Source organism: Phalangium opilio, unplaced genomic scaffold (assembly GCF_054372755.1).
Source record: "Phalangium opilio isolate 3A_F unplaced genomic scaffold, DU_Popi_V2 ptg000077l_1, whole genome shotgun sequence".
NCBI lineage: Eukaryota > Metazoa > Arthropoda > Arachnida > Opiliones > Phalangiidae > Phalangium > Phalangium opilio.
In genome coordinates, this window is record NW_028324185.1 from 10,385,698 (window position 1) to 10,403,679 (window position 17,982).

General features: G+C 45.2%; 36 non-coding genes across 36 annotated transcripts; all 36 read left to right on the top strand.

Annotated features, from left to right (window-relative positions):
• Positions 1–1,260: 1,260 nt before the first annotated feature.
• Positions 1,261–1,333, top strand: TRNAA-AGC (transfer RNA alanine (anticodon AGC)). The gene has a single exon. It is a non-coding gene; the product is annotated as a tRNA-Ala (tRNA).
• Positions 1,334–1,572: 239 nt separating this feature from the next.
• TRNAV-CAC (transfer RNA valine (anticodon CAC)) lies at positions 1,573–1,645 on the top strand. Its single transcript has one exon. It is a non-coding gene; the product is annotated as a tRNA-Val (tRNA).
• Positions 1,646–1,729: 84 nt separating this feature from the next.
• TRNAV-CAC (transfer RNA valine (anticodon CAC)) lies at positions 1,730–1,802 on the top strand. The gene has a single exon. It is a non-coding gene; the product is annotated as a tRNA-Val (tRNA).
• Positions 1,803–2,041: 239 nt separating this feature from the next.
• On the top strand, positions 2,042–2,114 carry TRNAV-CAC (transfer RNA valine (anticodon CAC)). The gene has a single exon. It is a non-coding gene; the product is annotated as a tRNA-Val (tRNA).
• A 396-nt stretch (positions 2,115–2,510) lies between these two features.
• Positions 2,511–2,583, top strand: TRNAV-CAC (transfer RNA valine (anticodon CAC)). The gene has a single exon. It is a non-coding gene; the product is annotated as a tRNA-Val (tRNA).
• A 240-nt stretch (positions 2,584–2,823) lies between these two features.
• Positions 2,824–2,896, top strand: TRNAV-CAC (transfer RNA valine (anticodon CAC)). Its single transcript has one exon. It is a non-coding gene; the product is annotated as a tRNA-Val (tRNA).
• Positions 2,897–2,980: 84 nt separating this feature from the next.
• On the top strand, positions 2,981–3,053 carry TRNAV-CAC (transfer RNA valine (anticodon CAC)). The gene has a single exon. It is a non-coding gene; the product is annotated as a tRNA-Val (tRNA).
• A 240-nt stretch (positions 3,054–3,293) lies between these two features.
• Positions 3,294–3,366, top strand: TRNAV-CAC (transfer RNA valine (anticodon CAC)). The gene has a single exon. It is a non-coding gene; the product is annotated as a tRNA-Val (tRNA).
• A 259-nt stretch (positions 3,367–3,625) lies between these two features.
• On the top strand, positions 3,626–3,698 carry TRNAV-CAC (transfer RNA valine (anticodon CAC)). Its single transcript has one exon. It is a non-coding gene; the product is annotated as a tRNA-Val (tRNA).
• A 709-nt stretch (positions 3,699–4,407) lies between these two features.
• Positions 4,408–4,480, top strand: TRNAV-CAC (transfer RNA valine (anticodon CAC)). Its single transcript has one exon. It is a non-coding gene; the product is annotated as a tRNA-Val (tRNA).
• Positions 4,481–4,564: 84 nt separating this feature from the next.
• TRNAV-CAC (transfer RNA valine (anticodon CAC)) lies at positions 4,565–4,637 on the top strand. Its single transcript has one exon. It is a non-coding gene; the product is annotated as a tRNA-Val (tRNA).
• A 241-nt stretch (positions 4,638–4,878) lies between these two features.
• Positions 4,879–4,951, top strand: TRNAV-CAC (transfer RNA valine (anticodon CAC)). The gene has a single exon. It is a non-coding gene; the product is annotated as a tRNA-Val (tRNA).
• A 240-nt stretch (positions 4,952–5,191) lies between these two features.
• On the top strand, positions 5,192–5,264 carry TRNAV-CAC (transfer RNA valine (anticodon CAC)). The gene has a single exon. It is a non-coding gene; the product is annotated as a tRNA-Val (tRNA).
• Positions 5,265–5,424: 160 nt separating this feature from the next.
• Positions 5,425–5,497, top strand: TRNAA-AGC (transfer RNA alanine (anticodon AGC)). The gene has a single exon. It is a non-coding gene; the product is annotated as a tRNA-Ala (tRNA).
• A 239-nt stretch (positions 5,498–5,736) lies between these two features.
• Positions 5,737–5,809, top strand: TRNAV-CAC (transfer RNA valine (anticodon CAC)). The gene has a single exon. It is a non-coding gene; the product is annotated as a tRNA-Val (tRNA).
• An 84-nt stretch (positions 5,810–5,893) lies between these two features.
• TRNAV-CAC (transfer RNA valine (anticodon CAC)) lies at positions 5,894–5,966 on the top strand. The gene has a single exon. It is a non-coding gene; the product is annotated as a tRNA-Val (tRNA).
• Positions 5,967–6,205: 239 nt separating this feature from the next.
• TRNAV-CAC (transfer RNA valine (anticodon CAC)) lies at positions 6,206–6,278 on the top strand. The gene has a single exon. It is a non-coding gene; the product is annotated as a tRNA-Val (tRNA).
• Positions 6,279–6,674: 396 nt separating this feature from the next.
• On the top strand, positions 6,675–6,747 carry TRNAV-CAC (transfer RNA valine (anticodon CAC)). The gene has a single exon. It is a non-coding gene; the product is annotated as a tRNA-Val (tRNA).
• Positions 6,748–6,987: 240 nt separating this feature from the next.
• On the top strand, positions 6,988–7,060 carry TRNAV-CAC (transfer RNA valine (anticodon CAC)). Its single transcript has one exon. It is a non-coding gene; the product is annotated as a tRNA-Val (tRNA).
• An 84-nt stretch (positions 7,061–7,144) lies between these two features.
• TRNAV-CAC (transfer RNA valine (anticodon CAC)) lies at positions 7,145–7,217 on the top strand. Its single transcript has one exon. It is a non-coding gene; the product is annotated as a tRNA-Val (tRNA).
• Positions 7,218–7,457: 240 nt separating this feature from the next.
• TRNAV-CAC (transfer RNA valine (anticodon CAC)) lies at positions 7,458–7,530 on the top strand. The gene has a single exon. It is a non-coding gene; the product is annotated as a tRNA-Val (tRNA).
• Positions 7,531–7,789: 259 nt separating this feature from the next.
• Positions 7,790–7,862, top strand: TRNAV-CAC (transfer RNA valine (anticodon CAC)). The gene has a single exon. It is a non-coding gene; the product is annotated as a tRNA-Val (tRNA).
• A 709-nt stretch (positions 7,863–8,571) lies between these two features.
• TRNAV-CAC (transfer RNA valine (anticodon CAC)) lies at positions 8,572–8,644 on the top strand. Its single transcript has one exon. It is a non-coding gene; the product is annotated as a tRNA-Val (tRNA).
• An 84-nt stretch (positions 8,645–8,728) lies between these two features.
• Positions 8,729–8,801, top strand: TRNAV-CAC (transfer RNA valine (anticodon CAC)). Its single transcript has one exon. It is a non-coding gene; the product is annotated as a tRNA-Val (tRNA).
• A 241-nt stretch (positions 8,802–9,042) lies between these two features.
• Positions 9,043–9,115, top strand: TRNAV-CAC (transfer RNA valine (anticodon CAC)). The gene has a single exon. It is a non-coding gene; the product is annotated as a tRNA-Val (tRNA).
• A 415-nt stretch (positions 9,116–9,530) lies between these two features.
• On the top strand, positions 9,531–9,603 carry TRNAV-AAC (transfer RNA valine (anticodon AAC)). Its single transcript has one exon. It is a non-coding gene; the product is annotated as a tRNA-Val (tRNA).
• A 240-nt stretch (positions 9,604–9,843) lies between these two features.
• TRNAV-CAC (transfer RNA valine (anticodon CAC)) lies at positions 9,844–9,916 on the top strand. The gene has a single exon. It is a non-coding gene; the product is annotated as a tRNA-Val (tRNA).
• Positions 9,917–10,156: 240 nt separating this feature from the next.
• Positions 10,157–10,229, top strand: TRNAV-CAC (transfer RNA valine (anticodon CAC)). Its single transcript has one exon. It is a non-coding gene; the product is annotated as a tRNA-Val (tRNA).
• A 240-nt stretch (positions 10,230–10,469) lies between these two features.
• On the top strand, positions 10,470–10,542 carry TRNAV-CAC (transfer RNA valine (anticodon CAC)). Its single transcript has one exon. It is a non-coding gene; the product is annotated as a tRNA-Val (tRNA).
• Positions 10,543–10,957: 415 nt separating this feature from the next.
• Positions 10,958–11,030, top strand: TRNAV-AAC (transfer RNA valine (anticodon AAC)). Its single transcript has one exon. It is a non-coding gene; the product is annotated as a tRNA-Val (tRNA).
• Positions 11,031–11,270: 240 nt separating this feature from the next.
• On the top strand, positions 11,271–11,343 carry TRNAV-CAC (transfer RNA valine (anticodon CAC)). Its single transcript has one exon. It is a non-coding gene; the product is annotated as a tRNA-Val (tRNA).
• Positions 11,344–11,583: 240 nt separating this feature from the next.
• Positions 11,584–11,656, top strand: TRNAV-CAC (transfer RNA valine (anticodon CAC)). Its single transcript has one exon. It is a non-coding gene; the product is annotated as a tRNA-Val (tRNA).
• A 240-nt stretch (positions 11,657–11,896) lies between these two features.
• Positions 11,897–11,969, top strand: TRNAV-CAC (transfer RNA valine (anticodon CAC)). The gene has a single exon. It is a non-coding gene; the product is annotated as a tRNA-Val (tRNA).
• A 259-nt stretch (positions 11,970–12,228) lies between these two features.
• TRNAV-AAC (transfer RNA valine (anticodon AAC)) lies at positions 12,229–12,301 on the top strand. Its single transcript has one exon. It is a non-coding gene; the product is annotated as a tRNA-Val (tRNA).
• Positions 12,302–12,541: 240 nt separating this feature from the next.
• TRNAV-CAC (transfer RNA valine (anticodon CAC)) lies at positions 12,542–12,614 on the top strand. The gene has a single exon. It is a non-coding gene; the product is annotated as a tRNA-Val (tRNA).
• A 239-nt stretch (positions 12,615–12,853) lies between these two features.
• Positions 12,854–12,926, top strand: TRNAV-CAC (transfer RNA valine (anticodon CAC)). Its single transcript has one exon. It is a non-coding gene; the product is annotated as a tRNA-Val (tRNA).
• The last annotated feature ends 5,056 nt before the right edge of the window (positions 12,927–17,982 follow it).

Consider the following 17,982-nt stretch of genomic DNA (forward strand, 5'->3'; position numbering starts at 1 on the left):
TCGGTCTTTCGTCTAACCCCACGTGCGTGTTTTGCTTCAACAATGTCGAAACTTTAGAGCACATTTTCTTGCGCTGCCCCTTTACGATTCGGCTCTGGCAGTCCCTCTTTGTCACTAAATTAGGCTTGGCCCTTGACAGTGTGCTGGGCAGTTGTACGCCCGGCAGGGACTCTTTTATCATCTTTCAACATTATTCGGCTGGCATTCGCACTAAATCCCGTGTGAAATTCGTTCATTTCTTAACGTCACTCTTTAAATGGCTGGTTTTAAATGCACGTTCGTTTTTAATTAGTACTGCCAAAGTCTCGTTAGCTATTTTAGAAAAACGTTGTTACGCTATTTTAAAACGCGAACTACGTCTAACCTTAAGCTCCAATTTTTTGTTATTGAATCGTGATGAACATTTTTTAAAGCATATAAAACAATTCTTAGACTGGTTGTAATTGTTCGCTATTTCCTGATGTGTACAAAGTAACATTGATTATCTTTGACGTTTGTATCAATTTTGTTTTATAATAAAAAAAAAAAAAAAAAAAAAAAAAAAAAAAAAAAAAAACGTCCGCTTCACACGCGGAAGGACCCAGGTTCGAGACCTGGTAGATACATATTTTGACCATAGTGATAAGGCATAAAAATAAGCTATAGTCTGTCAAACGAAAGAAGAGCCCTGAGAAATTTGTCCAAATTGGTGTCGCCACCATCGACCCCATAGTACTTTATAAAATTGTTTTGTTTTGTCAATAGTCGTCTGTAATATAGTCTGCTATAAACAGATTGGCTTCGCTTAATCGCAATAGAACCAATACATTTTGCAATATATATTTAATATGTTTATGTTTCAAGGTTTTTACGATCATCGAGTATTAAAGAATATAAAACAAAACTAACGACAAGACACCAGTTTTATCTTTGTTGAACTAGCATTGCAATATATTTTAATGACATAAGTTAAAGTACTTGTCATATATTGCAAAATGTATTGGTTCTATTGCGATTAAGCCTATCTGTTTATAGCAGACTATATTACAAACGACTATTGACAAAACAAAACAAGTTGATAAAGTACTATGGGGTCGATGGTGGCGACACCAATTTGGACAAATTTCTCAGGGCTCTTCTTTCGTTTGACAGACTATAGATCTCTTGAAAAACTCAGAATTACTACGTATCTATGGTGTAGTTACTTATCTATGGTGTAGTTACGTATCTATGGTGTAGTTACGTATCTATGGTGTAGTTACGTATCTATGGTGTAGTTACGTATCTATGGTGTAGTGGTTATAACGTCCGCCTAGCACGCGGAAGGTCCCAGGTTCGAGCCCTGGTAGATACAAGTTTTGACCATCGTGATTGGGCATAAAAATAAGCTAGATCTCTTGAAAAACCCAGAATACTACGTATCTACGTGTAGTTTCGTATCGATGGTGTAGTGGTTATCACTTCCGCCTAACACGCGGAAGGTCCCAAGTTCGCGACCTGGTAGATACATGTTTTGACCATAGTGATTGGGCATAAAATTAAGCTAGATCTCTTGAAAAACCCAGAATTACTACGTATCTACGGTGCAGTTACGTATCGATGGTGTAGTGGTTATCACTTCCGCTTCACACGCGGAAGGTCCCAGGTTCGAGCCCTGGTAGATACAAGTTTAGACCATCTTGATTGGGCATAAAAATAAGCTAGATCTCTTGAAAAACCCAGAATTACTACGTATCTACGGTGTAGTTACGTATCTATGGTGTAGTGGTTATCACGTCCGCTTCACACGCGGAAGGTCCCAGGTTCGAGCCCTGGTATATACAAGTTTTGACCATCGTGATTGGGCATAAAAATAAGCTAGATCTCTTGAAAAACCCAGAATTACTACGTATCTACGTGTAGTTACGTATCGATGGTGTAGTGGTTATCATTTCCGCCTAACACGCGGAAGGTCCCAGGTTCGAGACCTGGTAGATACATGTTTTGACCATAGTGATTGGGCATAAAATAAGCTAGATCTCTTGAAAAACTCAGAATTACTACGTATCTATGGTGTAGTTACGTATCTATGGTGTAGTGGTTATCACGTGCGCTTCACACGCGGAAGGACCCAGGTTCGAGCCTTGGTAGATACAAGTTTTGACCATCGTGATTGGGCATAAAAATAAGCTATATCTCTTGAAAAACCCAGAATTACTACGTATCTACGTGTAGTTACGTATCGATGGTGTAGTGGTTATCACTTTCGCCTAACACGCGGAAGGTCCCAGGTTCGAGCCCTGGTATATACAAGTTTTGACCATCGTGATTGGGCATAAAAATAAGCTAGATCTCTTGAAAAACCCAGAATTACTACGTATCTACGTGTAGTTACGTATCGATGGTGTAGTGGTTATCACTTACGCCTAACACGCGGAAGGTCCCAGGTTCGAGACCTGGTAGATACATGTTTTGACCATAGTGATTGGGCATAAAAATGAGCTAGATCTCTTGAAAAACTCATAATTACTACGTATCGATGGTTTAGTTACGTATCTATGGTGTAGTGGTTATCACGTACGCTTCACACGCGGAAGGACCCAGGTTCGAGCCTTGGTAGATACAAGTTTTGACCATCGTGATTGGGCATAAAAATAAGCTAGATCTCTTGAAAAACCCAGAATTACTACGTATCTACGTGTAATTACGTATCGATGGTGTAGTGGTTATCACTTCCGCCTAACACGCGGAAGGTCCCAGGTTCGCGACCTGGTAGATACATGTTTTGACCATAGTGATTGGGCATAAAAATAAGCTAGATCTCTTGAAAAACCCAGAATTACTACGTATCTACGATATAGTTACGTATCGATGGTGTAGTGGTTATCACTTCCGCTTCACACGCGGAAGGTCCCAGGTTCGAGCCCTGGTAGATACAAGTTTTGACCATCTTGATTGGGCATAAAAATAAGCTAGATCTCTTGAAAAACCCAGAATTACTACGTATCTACGGTGTAGTTACGTATCTATGGTGTAGTGGTTATCACGTCCGCTTCACACGCGGAAGGTCCCAGGTTCGAGCCCTGGTAGATACAAGTTTTGACCATCGTGATTGGGCATAAAAATAAGCTAGATCTCTTGAAAAACCCAGAATTACTACGTATCTTCGTGTAGTTACGTATCGATGGTGTAGTGGTTATCACTACCGCCTAACACGCGGAAGGTCCCAGGTTCACGACCTGGTAGATACATGTTTTGACGATAGTGATTGGGCACAAAAATAAGCTAGATCTCTTGAAAAACCCAGAATTACTACGTATCTATGGTGTAGTTACGTATCTATGGTGTAGTGGTTATCACGTCCGCTTCACACGCGGAAGTTCCCAGGTTCGAGCCCTGGTAGATACAAGTTTTGAACATTGTGATTGGGCATAAAAATAAGCTAGATCTCTTGAAAAACCCAGAATTACTACGTATCTACGTGTAGTTACGTATCGATGGTGTAGTGGTTATCACTTCCGCCTAACACGCGGAAGGTCCCAGGTTCGAGACCTGGTAGATACATGTTTTGACCATAGTGGTTGGGCATAAAAATAAGCTAGATCGCTTGAAAAACTCAGAATTACTACGTATCTATGGTGTAGTTACGTATCTATGGTGTAGTTACGTATCTATGGTGTAGTGGTTATCACGTGCGCTTCACACGCGGAAGGACCCAGGTTCGAGCCTTGGTAGATACAAGTTTTGACCATCGTGATTGGGCATAAAAATAAGCTATATCTCTTGAAAAACCCAAAATTACTACGTATCTACGTGTAGTTACGTATCGATGGTGTAGTGGTTATCACTTTCGCCTAACACGCGGAAGGTCCCAGGTTCGAGCCCTGGTATATACAAGTTTTGACCATCGTGATTGGGCATAAAAATAAGCTAGATCTCTTGAAAAACCCAGAATTACTACGTATCTACGTGTAGTTACGTATCGATGGTGTAGTGGTTATCACTTACGCCTAACACGCGGAAGGTCCCAGGTTCGAGACCTGGTAGATACATGTTTTGACCATAGTGATTGGGCATAAAAATAAGCTAGATCTCTTGAAAAACTCATAATTACTACGAATCGATGGTTTAGTTACGTATCTATGGTGTAGTGGTTATCACGTACGCTTCACACGCGGAAGGACCCAGGTTCGAGCCTTGGTAGATAAGAGTTTTGACCATCGTGATTGGGCATAAAAATAAGCTAGATCTCTTGAAAAACCCAGAATTACTACGTATCTACGTGTAGTTACGTATCGATGGTGTAGTGGTTATCACTTCCGCCTAACACGCGGAAGGTCCCAGGTTCGCGACCTGGTAGATACACGTTTTGACCATAGTGATTGGGCATAAAAATAAGCTAGATCTCTTGAAAAACCCAGAATTACTACGTATCTACTATATAGTTACGTATCGATGGTGTAGTGGTTATCACTTCCGCTTCACACGCGGAAGGTCCCAGGTTCGAGCCCTGGTAGATACAAGTTTTGACCATCTTGATTGGGCATAAAAATAAGCTAGATCTCTTGAAAAACCCAGAATTACTACGTATCTACGGTGTAGTTACGTATCTATGGTGTAGTGGTTATCACGTCCGCTTCACACGCGGAAGGTCCCAGTTTCGAGCCCTGGTATATACAAGTTTTGACCATCGTGATTGGGCATAAAAATAAGCTAGATCTCTTGAAAAACTCAGAATTACTACGTATCTATGGTCTAGTTACGTTTCTATGGTGTAGTGGTTATCACGTCCGCCTAACACGCGGAAGGTCCCAGGTTCGAGACCTGGTATATACATGTTTTGACCATAGTGATTGGGCATAAAAATAAGCTAGATCTCTTGAAAAACTCAGAATTACTACGTATCTGTGGTGTAGTTACGTATCTATGGTGTAGTGGTTATCACGTCCGCTTCACACGCGGAAGGTCCCAGGTTCGAGCCCTGGTAGATACAAGTTTTGACCATCGTGATTGGGCATAAAAATAAGCTAGATCTCTTGAAAAACCCAGAATTACTACGTATCTTCGTGTAGTTACGTATCGATGGTGTAGTGGTTATCACTACCGCCTAACACGCGGAAGGTCCCAGGTTCACGACCTGGTAGATACATGTTTTGACCATAGTGATTGGGCACAAAAATAAGCTAGATCTCTTGAAAAACCCAGAATTACTACGTATCTACGGTGCAGTTACGTATCGATGGTGTAGTGGTTATCACTTCCGCTTCACACGCGGAAGGTCCCAGGTTCGAGACCTGGTAGATACATGTTTTGACCATAGTGATTGGGCATAAAAATGAGCTAGATCTCTTGAAAAACTCAGAATTACTACGTATCTATGGTGTAGTTACTTATCTATGGTGTAGTTACGTATCTATGGTGTAGTTACGTATCTATGGTGTAGTTACGTATCTATGGTGTAGTTACGTATCTATGGTGTAGTGGTTATAACGTCCGCCTAGCACGCGGAAGGTCCCAGGTTCGAGCCCTGGTAGATACAAGTTTTGACCATCGTGATTGGGCATAAAAATAAGCTAGATCTCTTGAAAAACCCAGAATACTACGTATCTACGTGTAGTTTCGTATCGATGGTGTAGTGGTTATCACTTCCGCCTAACACGCGGAAGGTCCCAAGTTCGCGACCTGGTAGATACATGTTTTGACCATAGTGATTGGGCATAAAATTAAGCTAGATCTCTTGAAAAACCCAGAATTACTACGTATCTACGGTGCAGTTACGTATCGATGGTGTAGTGGTTATCACTTCCGCTTCACACGCGGAAGGTCCCAGGTTCGAGCCCTGGTAGATACAAGTTTAGACCATCTTGATTGGGCATAAAAATAAGCTAGATCTCTTGAAAAACCCAGAATTACTACGTATCTACGGTGTAGTTACGTATCTATGGTGTAGTGGTTATCACGTCCGCTTCACACGCGGAAGGTCCCAGGTTCGAGCCCTGGTATATACAAGTTTTGACCATCGTGATTGGGCATAAAAATAAGCTAGATCTCTTGAAAAACCCAGAATTACTACGTATCTACGTGTAGTTACGTATCGATGGTGTAGTGGTTATCATTTCCGCCTAACACGCGGAAGGTCCCAGGTTCGAGACCTGGTAGATACATGTTTTGACCATAGTGATTGGGCATAAAATAAGCTAGATCTCTTGAAAAACTCAGAATTACTACGTATCTATGGTGTAGTTACGTATCTATGGTGTAGTGGTTATCACGTGCGCTTCACACGCGGAAGGACCCAGGTTCGAGCCTTGGTAGATACAAGTTTTGACCATCGTGATTGGGCATAAAAATAAGCTATATCTCTTGAAAAACCCAGAATTACTACGTATCTACGTGTAGTTACGTATCGATGGTGTAGTGGTTATCACTTTCGCCTAACACGCGGAAGGTCCCAGGTTCGAGCCCTGGTATATACAAGTTTTGACCATCGTGATTGGGCATAAAAATAAGCTAGATCTCTTGAAAAACCCAGAATTACTACGTATCTACGTGTAGTTACGTATCGATGGTGTAGTGGTTATCACTTACGCCTAACACGCGGAAGGTCCCAGGTTCGAGACCTGGTAGATACATGTTTTGACCATAGTGATTGGGCATAAAAATGAGCTAGATCTCTTGAAAAACTCATAATTACTACGTATCGATGGTTTAGTTACGTATCTATGGTGTAGTGGTTATCACGTACGCTTCACACGCGGAAGGACCCAGGTTCGAGCCTTGGTAGATACAAGTTTTGACCATCGTGATTGGGCATAAAAATAAGCTAGATCTCTTGAAAAACCCAGAATTACTACGTATCTACGTGTAATTACGTATCGATGGTGTAGTGGTTATCACTTCCGCCTAACACGCGGAAGGTCCCAGGTTCGCGACCTGGTAGATACATGTTTTGACCATAGTGATTGGGCATAAAAATAAGCTAGATCTCTTGAAAAACCCAGAATTACTACGTATCTACGATATAGTTACGTATCGATGGTGTAGTGGTTATCACTTCCGCTTCACACGCGGAAGGTCCCAGGTTCGAGCCCTGGTAGATACAAGTTTTGACCATCTTGATTGGGCATAAAAATAAGCTAGATCTCTTGAAAAACCCAGAATTACTACGTATCTACGGTGTAGTTACGTATCTATGGTGTAGTGGTTATCACGTCCGCTTCACACGCGGAAGGTCCCAGGTTCGAGCCCTGGTAGATACAAGTTTTGACCATCGTGATTGGGCATAAAAATAAGCTAGATCTCTTGAAAAACCCAGAATTACTACGTATCTTCGTGTAGTTACGTATCGATGGTGTAGTGGTTATCACTACCGCCTAACACGCGGAAGGTCCCAGGTTCACGACCTGGTAGATACATGTTTTGACGATAGTGATTGGGCACAAAAATAAGCTAGATCTCTTGAAAAACCCAGAATTACTACGTATCTATGGTGTAGTTACGTATCTATGGTGTAGTGGTTATCACGTCCGCTTCACACGCGGAAGTTCCCAGGTTCGAGCCCTGGTAGATACAAGTTTTGAACATTGTGATTGGGCATAAAAATAAGCTAGATCTCTTGAAAAACCCAGAATTACTACGTATCTACGTGTAGTTACGTATCGATGGTGTAGTAGTTATCACTTCCGCCTAACACGCGGAAGGTCCCAGGTTCGAGACCTGGTAGATACATGTTTTGACCATAGTGGTTGGGCATAAAAATAAGCTAGATCGCTTGAAAAACTCAGAATTACTACGTATCTATGGTGTAGTTACGTATCTATGGTGTAGTTACGTATCTATGGTGTAGTGGTTATCACGTGCGCTTCACACGCGGAAGGACCCAGGTTCGAGCCTTGGTAGATACAAGTTTTGACCATCGTGATTGGGCATAAAAATAAGCTATATCTCTTGAAAAACCCAAAATTACTACGTATCTACGTGTAGTTACGTATCGATGGTGTAGTGGTTATCACTTTCGCCTAACACGCGGAAGGTCCCAGGTTCGAGCCCTGGTATATACAAGTTTTGACCATCGTGATTGGGCATAAAAATAAGCTAGATCTCTTGAAAAACCCAGAATTACTACGTATCTACGTGTAGTTACGTATCGATGGTGTAGTGGTTATCACTTACGCCTAACACGCGGAAGGTCCCAGGTTCGAGACCTGGTAGATACATGTTTTGACCATAGTGATTGGGCATAAAAATAAGCTAGATCTCTTGAAAAACTCATAATTACTACGAATCGATGGTTTAGTTACGTATCTATGGTGTAGTGGTTATCACGTACGCTTCACACGCGGAAGGACCCAGGTTCGAGCCTTGGTAGATAAGAGTTTTGACCATCGTGATTGGGCATAAAAATAAGCTAGATCTCTTGAAAAACCCAGAATTACTACGTATCTACGTGTAGTTACGTATCGATGGTGTAGTGGTTATCACTTCCGCCTAACACGCGGAAGGTCCCAGGTTCGCGACCTGGTAGATACATGTTTTGACCATAGTGATTGGGCATAAAAATAAGCTAGATCTCTTGAAAAACCCAGAATTACTACGTATCTACGATATAGTTACGTATCGATGGTGTAGTGGTTATCACTTCCGCTTCACACGCGGAAGGTCCCAGGTTCGAGCCCTGGTAGATACAAGTTTTGACCATCTTGATTGGGCATAAAAATAAGCTAGATCTCTTGAAAAACCCAGAATTACTACGTATCTACGGTGTAGTTACGTATCTATGGTGTAGTGGTTATCACGTCCGCTTCACACGCGGAAGGTCCCAGTTTCGAGCCCTGGTATATACAAGTTTTGACCATCGTGATTGGGCATAAAAATAAGCTAGATCTCTTGAAAAACTCAGAATTACTACGTATCTATGGTCTAGTTACGTTTCTATGGTGTAGTGGTTATCACGTCCGCCTAACACGCGGAAGGTCCCAGGTTCGAGACCTGGTATATACATGTTTTGACCATAGTGATTGGGCATAAAAATAAGCTAGATCTCTTGAAAAACTCAGAATTACTACGTATCTGTGGTGTAGTTACGTATCTATGGTGTAGTGGTTATCACGTCCGCTTCACACGCGGAAGGTCCCAGGTTCGAGCCCTGGTAGATACAAGTTTTGACCATCGTGATTGGGCATAAAAATAAGCTAGATCTCTTGAAAAACCCAGAATTACTACGTATCTTCGTGTAGTTACGTATCGATGGTGTAGTGGTTATCACTACCGCCTAACACGCGGAAGGTCCCAGGTTCACGACCTGGTAGATACATGTTTTGACCATAGTGATTGGGCACAAAAATAAGCTAGATCTCTTGAAAAACCCAGAATTACTACGTATCTACGTGTAGTTACGTATCGATGGTGTAGTGGTTATCACTTCCGCCTAACACGCGGAAGGTCCCAGGTTCGAGACCTGGTAGATACATGTTTTGACCATAGTGGTTGGGCATAAAAATAAGCTAGATCGCTTGAAAAACTCAGAATTACTACGTATCTATGGTGTAGTTACGTATCTATGGTGTAGTTACGTATCTATGGTGTAGTGGTTATCACGTCCGCCTAACACCCGGAAGGTCCCAGGTTCGAGCCCTGGTAGATACAACTTTTGACCATCGTGATTGGGCATAAAAATAAGCTAGATCTCTTGAAAAACCCAGAACTACTACGTATCTTCGTGTAGTTACGTATCGATGGTGTAGTGGTTATCACTTCCGCCTAACACGCGGAAGGTCCCAGGTTCGCGACCTGGTAGATACATGTTTTGAACATAGTGATTGGGCATAAAAATAAGCTAGATCTCTTGAAAAACCCAGAATTACTACGTATCTACGGTGTAGTTACGTATCTGTGGTGTAGTGGTTATCACGTCCGCTTCACACGCGGAAGGTCCCAGGTTCGAGCCCTGGTAGATACAAGTTTTGACCATCGTGATTGGGGATAAAAATAAGCTAGATCTCTTGAAAAACCCAGAATTACTACGTATCTACGTGAAGTTACGTATCGATGGTGTAGTGGTTATCACTTCCGCCTAACACGCGGAAGGTCCCAGGTTCGAGACCTGGTAGATACATGTTTTGACCATAGTGATTGGGCATAAAAATAAGCTAGATCTCTTGAAAAACTCAGAATTACTACGTATCGATGGTTTAGTTACGTATCTATGGTGTAGTGGTTATCACGTCCGCTTCACACGCGGAAGGTCCCAGGTTCGAGCCCTGGTAGATACAAGTTTTGACCATCGTGATTGGGCATAAAAATAAGCTAGATCTCTTGAAAAACCCAGAATTACTACGTATCTTCGTGTAGTTACGTATCGATGGTGTAGTGGTTATCACTACCGCCTAACACGCGGAAGGTCCCAGGTTCACGACCTGGTAGATACATGTTTTGACCATAGTGATTGGGCACAAAAATAAGCTAGATCTCTTGAAAAACCCAGAATTACTACGTATCTATGGTGTAGTTACGTATCTATGGTGTAGTGGTTATCACGTCCGCTTCACACGCGGAAGTTCCCAGGTTCGAGCCCTGGTAGATACAAGTTTTGAACATTGTGATTGGGCATAAAGATAAGCTAGATCTCTTGAAAAACCCAGAATTACTACGTATCTTCGTGTAGTTACGTATCGATGGTGTAGTGGTTATCACTACCGCCTAACACGCGGAAGGTCCCAGGTTCACGACCTGGTAGATACATGTTTTGACCATAGTGATTGGGCACAAAAATAAGCTAGATCTCTTGAAAAACCCAGAATTACTACGTATCTACGTGTAGTTACGTATCGATGGTGTAGTGGTTATCACTTCCGCCTAACACGCGGAAGGTCCCAGGTTCGAGACCTGGTAGATACATGTTTTGACCATAGTGGTTGGGCATAAAAATAAGCTAGATCGCTTGAAAAACTCAGAATTACTACGTATCTATGGTGTAGTTACGTATCTATGGTGTAGTTACGTATCTATGGTGTAGTGGTTATCACGTCCGCCTAACACCCGGAAGGTCCCAGGTTCGAGCCCTGGTAGATACAACTTTTGACCATCGTGATTGGGCATAAAAATAAGCTAGATCTCTTGAAAAACCCAGAACTACTACGTATCTTCGTGTAGTTACGTATCGATGGTGTAGTGGTTATCACTTCCGCCTAACACGCGGAAGGTCCCAGGTTCGCGACCTGGTAGATACATGTTTTGAACATAGTGATTGGGCATAAAAATAAGCTAGATCTCTTGAAAAACCCAGAATTACTACGTATCTACGGTGTAGTTACGTATCTGTGGTGTAGTGGTTATCACGTCCGCTTCACACGCGGAAGGTCCCAGGTTCGAGCCCTGGTAGATACAAGTTTTGACCATCGTGATTGGGGATAAAAATAAGCTAGATCTCTTGAAAAACCCAGAATTACTACGTATCTACGTGAAGTTACGTATCGATGGTGTAGTGGTTATCACTTCCGCCTAACACGCGGAAGGTCCCAGGTTCGAGACCTGGTAGATACATGTTTTGACCATAGTGATTGGGCATAAAAATAAGCTAGATCTCTTGAAAAACTCAGAATTACTACGTATCGATGGTTTAGTTACGTATCTATGGTGTAGTGGTTATCACGTCCGCTTCACACGCGGAAGGTCCCAGGTTCGAGCCCTGGTAGATACAAGTTTTGACCATCGTGATTGGGCATAAAAATAAGCTAGATCTCTTGAAAAACCCAGAATTACTACGTATCTTCGTGTAGTTACGTATCGATGGTGTAGTGGTTATCACTACCGCCTAACACGCGGAAGGTCCCAGGTTCACGACCTGGTAGATACATGTTTTGACCATAGTGATTGGGCACAAAAATAAGCTAGATCTCTTGAAAAACCCAGAATTACTACGTATCTATGGTGTAGTTACGTATCTATGGTGTAGTGGTTATCACGTCCGCTTCACACGCGGAAGTTCCCAGGTTCGAGCCCTGGTAGATACAAGTTTTGAACATTGTGATTGGGCATAAAGATAAGCTAGATCTCTTGAAAAACCCAGAATTACTACGTATCTACGTGTAGTTACGTATCGATGGTGTAGTGGTTATCACTTCCGCCTAACACGCGGAAGGTCCCAGGTTCGAGACCTGGTAGATACATGTTTTGACCATAGTGGTTGGGCATAAAAATAAGCTAGATCGCTTGAAAAACTCAGAATTACTACGTATCTATGGTGTAGTTACGTATCTATGGTGTAGTTACGTATCTATGGTGTAGTGGTTATCACGTCCGCCTAACACCCGGAAGGTCCCAGGTTCGAGCCCTGGTAGATACAACTTTTGACCATCGTGATTGGGCATAAAAATAAGCTAGATCTCTTGAAAAACCCAGAACTACTACGTATCTTCGTGTAGTTACGTATCGATGGTGTAGTGGTTATCACTTCCGCCTAACACGCGGAAGGTCCCAGGTTCGCGACCTGGTAGATACATGTTTTGAACATAGTGATTGGGCATAAAAATAAGCTAGATCTCTTGAAAAACCCAGAATTACTACGTATCTACGGTGTAGTTACGTATCTGTGGTGTAGTGGTTATCACGTCCGCTTCACACGCGGAAGGTCCCAGGTTCGAGCCCTGGTAGATACAAGTTTTGACCATCGTGATTGGGGATAAAAATAAGCTAGATCTCTTGAAAAACCCAGAATTACTACGTATCTACGTGTAGTTACGTATCGATGGTGTAGTGGTTATCATTTCCGCCTAACACGCGGAAGGTCCCAGGTTCGAGACCTGGTAGATACATGTTTTGACCATAGTGATTGGGCATAAAATAAGCTAGATCTCTTGAAAAACTCAGAATTACTACGTATCTATGGTGTAGTTACGTATCTATGGTGTAGTGGTTATCACGTGCGCTTCACACGCGGAAGGACCCAGGTTCGAGCCTTGGTAGATACAAGTTTTGACCATCGTGATTGGGCATAAAAATAAGCTATATCTCTTGAAAAACCCAGAATTACTACGTATCTACGTGTAGTTACGTATCGATGGTGTAGTGGTTATCACTTTCGCCTAACACGCGGAAGGTCCCAGGTTCGAGGGATTCGCGTTTTGGTTTTCGTCGAGTGCGGTCGCTTTTTTCTCTCGCTCCGTCCTCGGCTTCTCCTCTTGCTCGCGGGTTTTTTTCGGCCTTTTGGCTTTTTTATTCGTTTCCTTGCGTGAGTTTCTTTTTTGCTGTCTATTTTGAGTCGGGTTTCTCGCGTTTTGGGCTCTGCCTCGGGCAGAGTCCCGTTATTTTTTCAACTAATCTATTATTATTACTAATCTACTTACACGATGGAAGTTTTGAAACGTTCGGTTTTTGTAGAATGTCAGGAGCGCGTTGTTTCGAAGATTGAAGAGGCTTTGTCATTGACTTTTGGTGCGGATTCTTATTCGTCGGTGGTGAGTACGAAAGGCGGATTTTTCGTAACATTTGTGTCGTTGGAAGATGCGGATAATTGCGCAGAATTAGGTCTTGGGCTCGAGGCGGAAGACTGCGTGGTGCGTAAAGTCGGGAGTCGCGAGATCATTGCTACCTTTTTTGATCTCCCGGAGTTTGTATCGGATGACGTTTTAAAGGCAAAGTTGCTGAGTTATAATTGCGAGTTAAAAAGTGAGGTGGTTTGGGAGCGTACAAATGGCAAGTATTACGGGCAACGATCGATAAAGGTTTCGCTACCAGAGGGTGTCTCTAGCTTACCTTATAGTTTGCGTTTGGTCGACGTCATGGGGCTCGAAAGCTCCTACCGCGTTCGGCATGATCGGCAGGGCAAAGTTTGTAATAAGTGTCTGTCTAACTCTCACCTCTACAAGGACTGTCCTCTCTTCGTTTGCCGCCGGTGTGACGCTCAGGGGCATATCGCGCGGGTTTGCCCCAATGTTGATATACCTCGTCGTTTGCCTCCTGCTACACCTTCTGTCGACTTGCCGGTTGGTGTTTCTTCCGCCGAGGTTATCCCGGAGGGCGGGTCACCAGTTGCAGCGCCTGGAGACTCTGAAGTACTGGTTGCGGCTCAGAAACGTCCAGTTTCTAGTAGTGAGGGTGAACCTTCTGTTTCGCCCGAGGATGGCCAGGGCGACTGGCGTGTTGTCGGTGGTAAGCAGGGGCTGAAACGACCTAAGTCAGACCTCCCCTTGCTTGGTCGGCCTCCTTCTCCACGTCTTATCGCTGACCCGGTAACCCCTCCGCTGCTCTCGCCCTTCAATGATAAAAATCGTTTCTCTTAACGTCCGCGGTTTGCGGGCTCTGGCGAAGATGAAAGAACTGGTTGAATGGAGCAAGGGTTTCGACGTTTTGTGTCTCCAAGAGACTCACTGGTCGGGCTCCCATGTCGCGGTTTTTCGGTCTCTTTGGCGCGGTCCCATTTATTTTGATAATGACCCTGTTTCCGGTTTTCGCGGTGTTGCCATTTGCATTCGGGCGGGTCTTGACGTTTTGCCTTCCCGCGTCCTACGTAGTGGGGAGGGTCGGTTTATTTTGGCGTCTTTGTCCATTGACAGCGAACCTCTGGATATCGTGAACGTGTATCTTCCAAATGTCGCGCCCGATCGTTTGCCCTTTTATGACCGCTTGCGGGGGGTGGTCTCGCGCTGTTCGCGTCCCCTAGTCGTCGGGGACTTTAACGACGTAGCGCAGCCGGGTCTGGATCGCCGACCATTGTCTGGTTCCTCTTCGCGTTCGGGCTCGACTGCCTTATTCCGATTTCTACGTGATACCCACCTCATTGACGTTTGGCGCGCAACACATGCGGACAACTTTGACTGGACCTGGTCCGGTCCCGTGTATGGCTCTTATCTTCAATCGCGCATCGACTATGTTCTCCTTGCCGGGGAGGATCGTCAGAATGTTACGACCTGTCAGATCTTACCGTGTCCCCTTTCGGATCATCGCGCCCTTGAACTCCGTCTCGTCTTGGACGGCGTTAAGATGGGCCCAGGTACGTGGTCTTTTAATGCGCGTCTCTTGCAGTTCGACGCCTACCGCCAGGCGGTCTTACGCATTCTTCGCCGGAGTCGCCAACGCTTTCGCGAATTGCCGGACAAATTTGCATGGTACGAAGCTTTAAAGCAGTCCCTACGCGAACATGCCATGTTGTACGGGAAGGTTCAAGCCTCGCGTGATCGCGCCGAACGAACTCGCTTACGCGAAGCCTTGTCCAAGACTCAGCTGGCCGCATCTAATTCCTCGGTTGGTCTCGCGGACTTTCTTGTGGCGAAGGAGGCCTTAAACGACTTCGACAGGGGGGTGCTGCAGGGGGCAGTAGTACGGGCTAACCAGCAATGGCGCTCGGCCGGTGAGAGTCCTACGTCCTTTTTTCTCCGCCTGGAACGTCATCGGCAGTCTTCTAAGTCGATCAAATGTGTCTTCGCGCCTGACGCGCAGCTCCTCACGGAACCGGGGGCCGTTCGGCAGCGCTATTTTGAACACTTCGCGGCGATGTCTCGTAGACGTCCTACGGACCGGGCTGTAATTGACTTTTACGCGTCTTTCGTTACTAACAGACTTTGTGCGGCCGACGCGCAGGTTTGTGATGCCCCGATACGGTGGGCGGACATTTCAATGGTCTTAAATTGCGCTCCCGCCGGCAAAAGCCCGGGTACTGACGGTTTCACTAATGAGTTCTGGCGATTCGTGCTGCCACATATTCAGGAAGAATTTGTTGCGCTCCTTTCCCATTGCCACTCGGAGGGTCGCCTTCCTCCTTCTATGAAGGAAGGGCTCATTATCTTGCTGCCTAAAGCCGGTGATTTAAGAGACGTCAAGAACAGACGCCCCATCACGTTGCTAAACGCGGACTATAAGCTCGTCGCGAAAGTACTCGGTTCACGGCTATCTTCAATTTTTCCATCGTTAATTCATGGTTCGCAAACGGGCGCCGTTCGTTCACGTTCCGCGACCAGTACTCCCGCCCTTTTCTCCGACATCATGGACTATCTGCAGCGGTCTCGCGGGCCGGGTATCCTCGTTAAATTAGATCTCGCGAAAGCGTTTGATCAGGTTTCGTGGGACTACCTCTTTGCGGTACTTCGCGCTTTTGGCTTCGGCGAGCCTTTTCGCAAGTGGATTCAATTATTTCTCGTTGGCAGCAAGTCTTGCCTGAAAATAAATGGATATTTAACAGACTTTTTTCAGCTCGGTCGATCGGTCCGCCAGGGCTGTCCGCTTAGTCCCTTGCTTTACGTTCTCTCTTCCGAACCCCTATGCTACGCCTTGGAATGCCGTCCCGCTATCGACCGGATTCTTTGGCCGACCTCTCAGCCTCCTCCCTTGTTACGGGTTCATGTCGATGACAATGCCTTGGTGGTCCGTGATACAGCGTCCGTCTTGGAAGTTGTGCGGGAATATCAGCGGTATGGCCTCGCGTCGGGTTCCGACTTGAACATCTCCAAGTGTCGAGGTATGTGGTTGGGTTGCGACCGGGGTCGAGCCCCATCCACCGTTGCGGACCTCACTATCTCGTCCGACCCGCTCGAGATTTTGGGCATCTTTCTCAATACGGATGGCGCGGTATCGGACGATCTTAACTGGACCCCGCGTTTGGCTAAATTCCGTCGTGTCCTTCGCATTTGGAAAGGTCGGCGCCTTTCCTTGTCGGGCAAGATCGTGGTGGTCAACACTTTGGCCATGTCATTACTGGGGCATTCGCTGCGGTCCCTCGCGTTACCTAATCGGTTTGAGGACGACTTTCGCCGGGAAACCCTGGGTTTTTTTGTGGGGTGAACGCGCCCATACGGTCGCTTATTCTTTGCTTACGCGTCCGAAGAAGGTCGGCGGCTTCGGTCTGGTTGACTTGCGCACGAAGAAACTTACTTTTCGCTTGCAAGAACTGTTACGGTATATTACGGGCGCCGACGCGCAACGTACGTACGAACTGGCTCAGTATTTGTTGTGTCCTTCTTTGCATGCCTCGGACCCGGGATTTGACATTTTGCAGTGCACGCTCCCTGCCTCGTATGTCGCGAGGCTCTCACCCCGGTATCGTGAGCTTTGGCTCGCTTGGTCTGAATTCTGTGCCACTCAGAATCTGCATTTTAGAGACCCGCCCGATTTATTAAATTCGGTTTTATTCTTCAACCCGCGTATTGACATGTCCGGTCTCAGTCCGCGTGCTCGTGCGTGTTTTCTTTTTCACGGTCTGTATCGCTTACGGGATTTTACTTACGAAGTGGTTCCGGGTTTTTTACCCAGTCCCGCGATTGCTGACCTGTGTGGGCTAGCTTCGGACGCCCCTTGCCCGCCGTGGCTTACAACTGCGGTTCAATATATCCATTCTGTTCTCCCGGAGACTTGTCTTTCCCGCGTTCGGTCGCGGCGCCGCTTCTGCCGTACGGTCAGTGTGACACTAGTCGATAATACGGGTGCGGATTTCGACTTGACTGCCCTGACCAGCAAGGTCATCTACGGTCGTTTTGCGCTCTCCACCGTTGCTGAGTCCCCAGGTGAGCATGCCTGGCGCCGGTTCTTTGGGGGTCCCCTGCCTCGCCCTGCCTGGTCAACGTTACACTCGTCTTTGCTTCGTCCTTCTCATCGCGACGTCAACCTTCAAGTGGTGCATGGGGCTATCTTTACGTCTGAGCGTCTTTTCGCCATCGGTCTTTCGTCTAACCCCACGTGCGTGTTTTGCTTCAACAATGTCGAAACTTTAGAGCACATTTTCTTGCGCTGCCCCTTTACGATTCGGCTCTGGCAGTCCCTCTTTGTCACTAAATTAGGCTTGGCCCTTGACAGTGTGCTGGGCAGTTGTACGCCCGGCAGGGACTCTTTTATCATCTTTCAACATTATTCGGCTGGCATTCGCACTAAATCCCGTGTGAAATTCGTTCATTTCTTAACGTCACTCTTTAAATGGCTGGTTTTAAATGCACGTTCGTTTTTAATTAGTACTGCCAAAGTCTCGTTAGCTATTTTAGAAAAACGTTGTTACGCTATTTTAAAACGCGAACTACGTCTAACCTTAAGCTCCAATTTTTT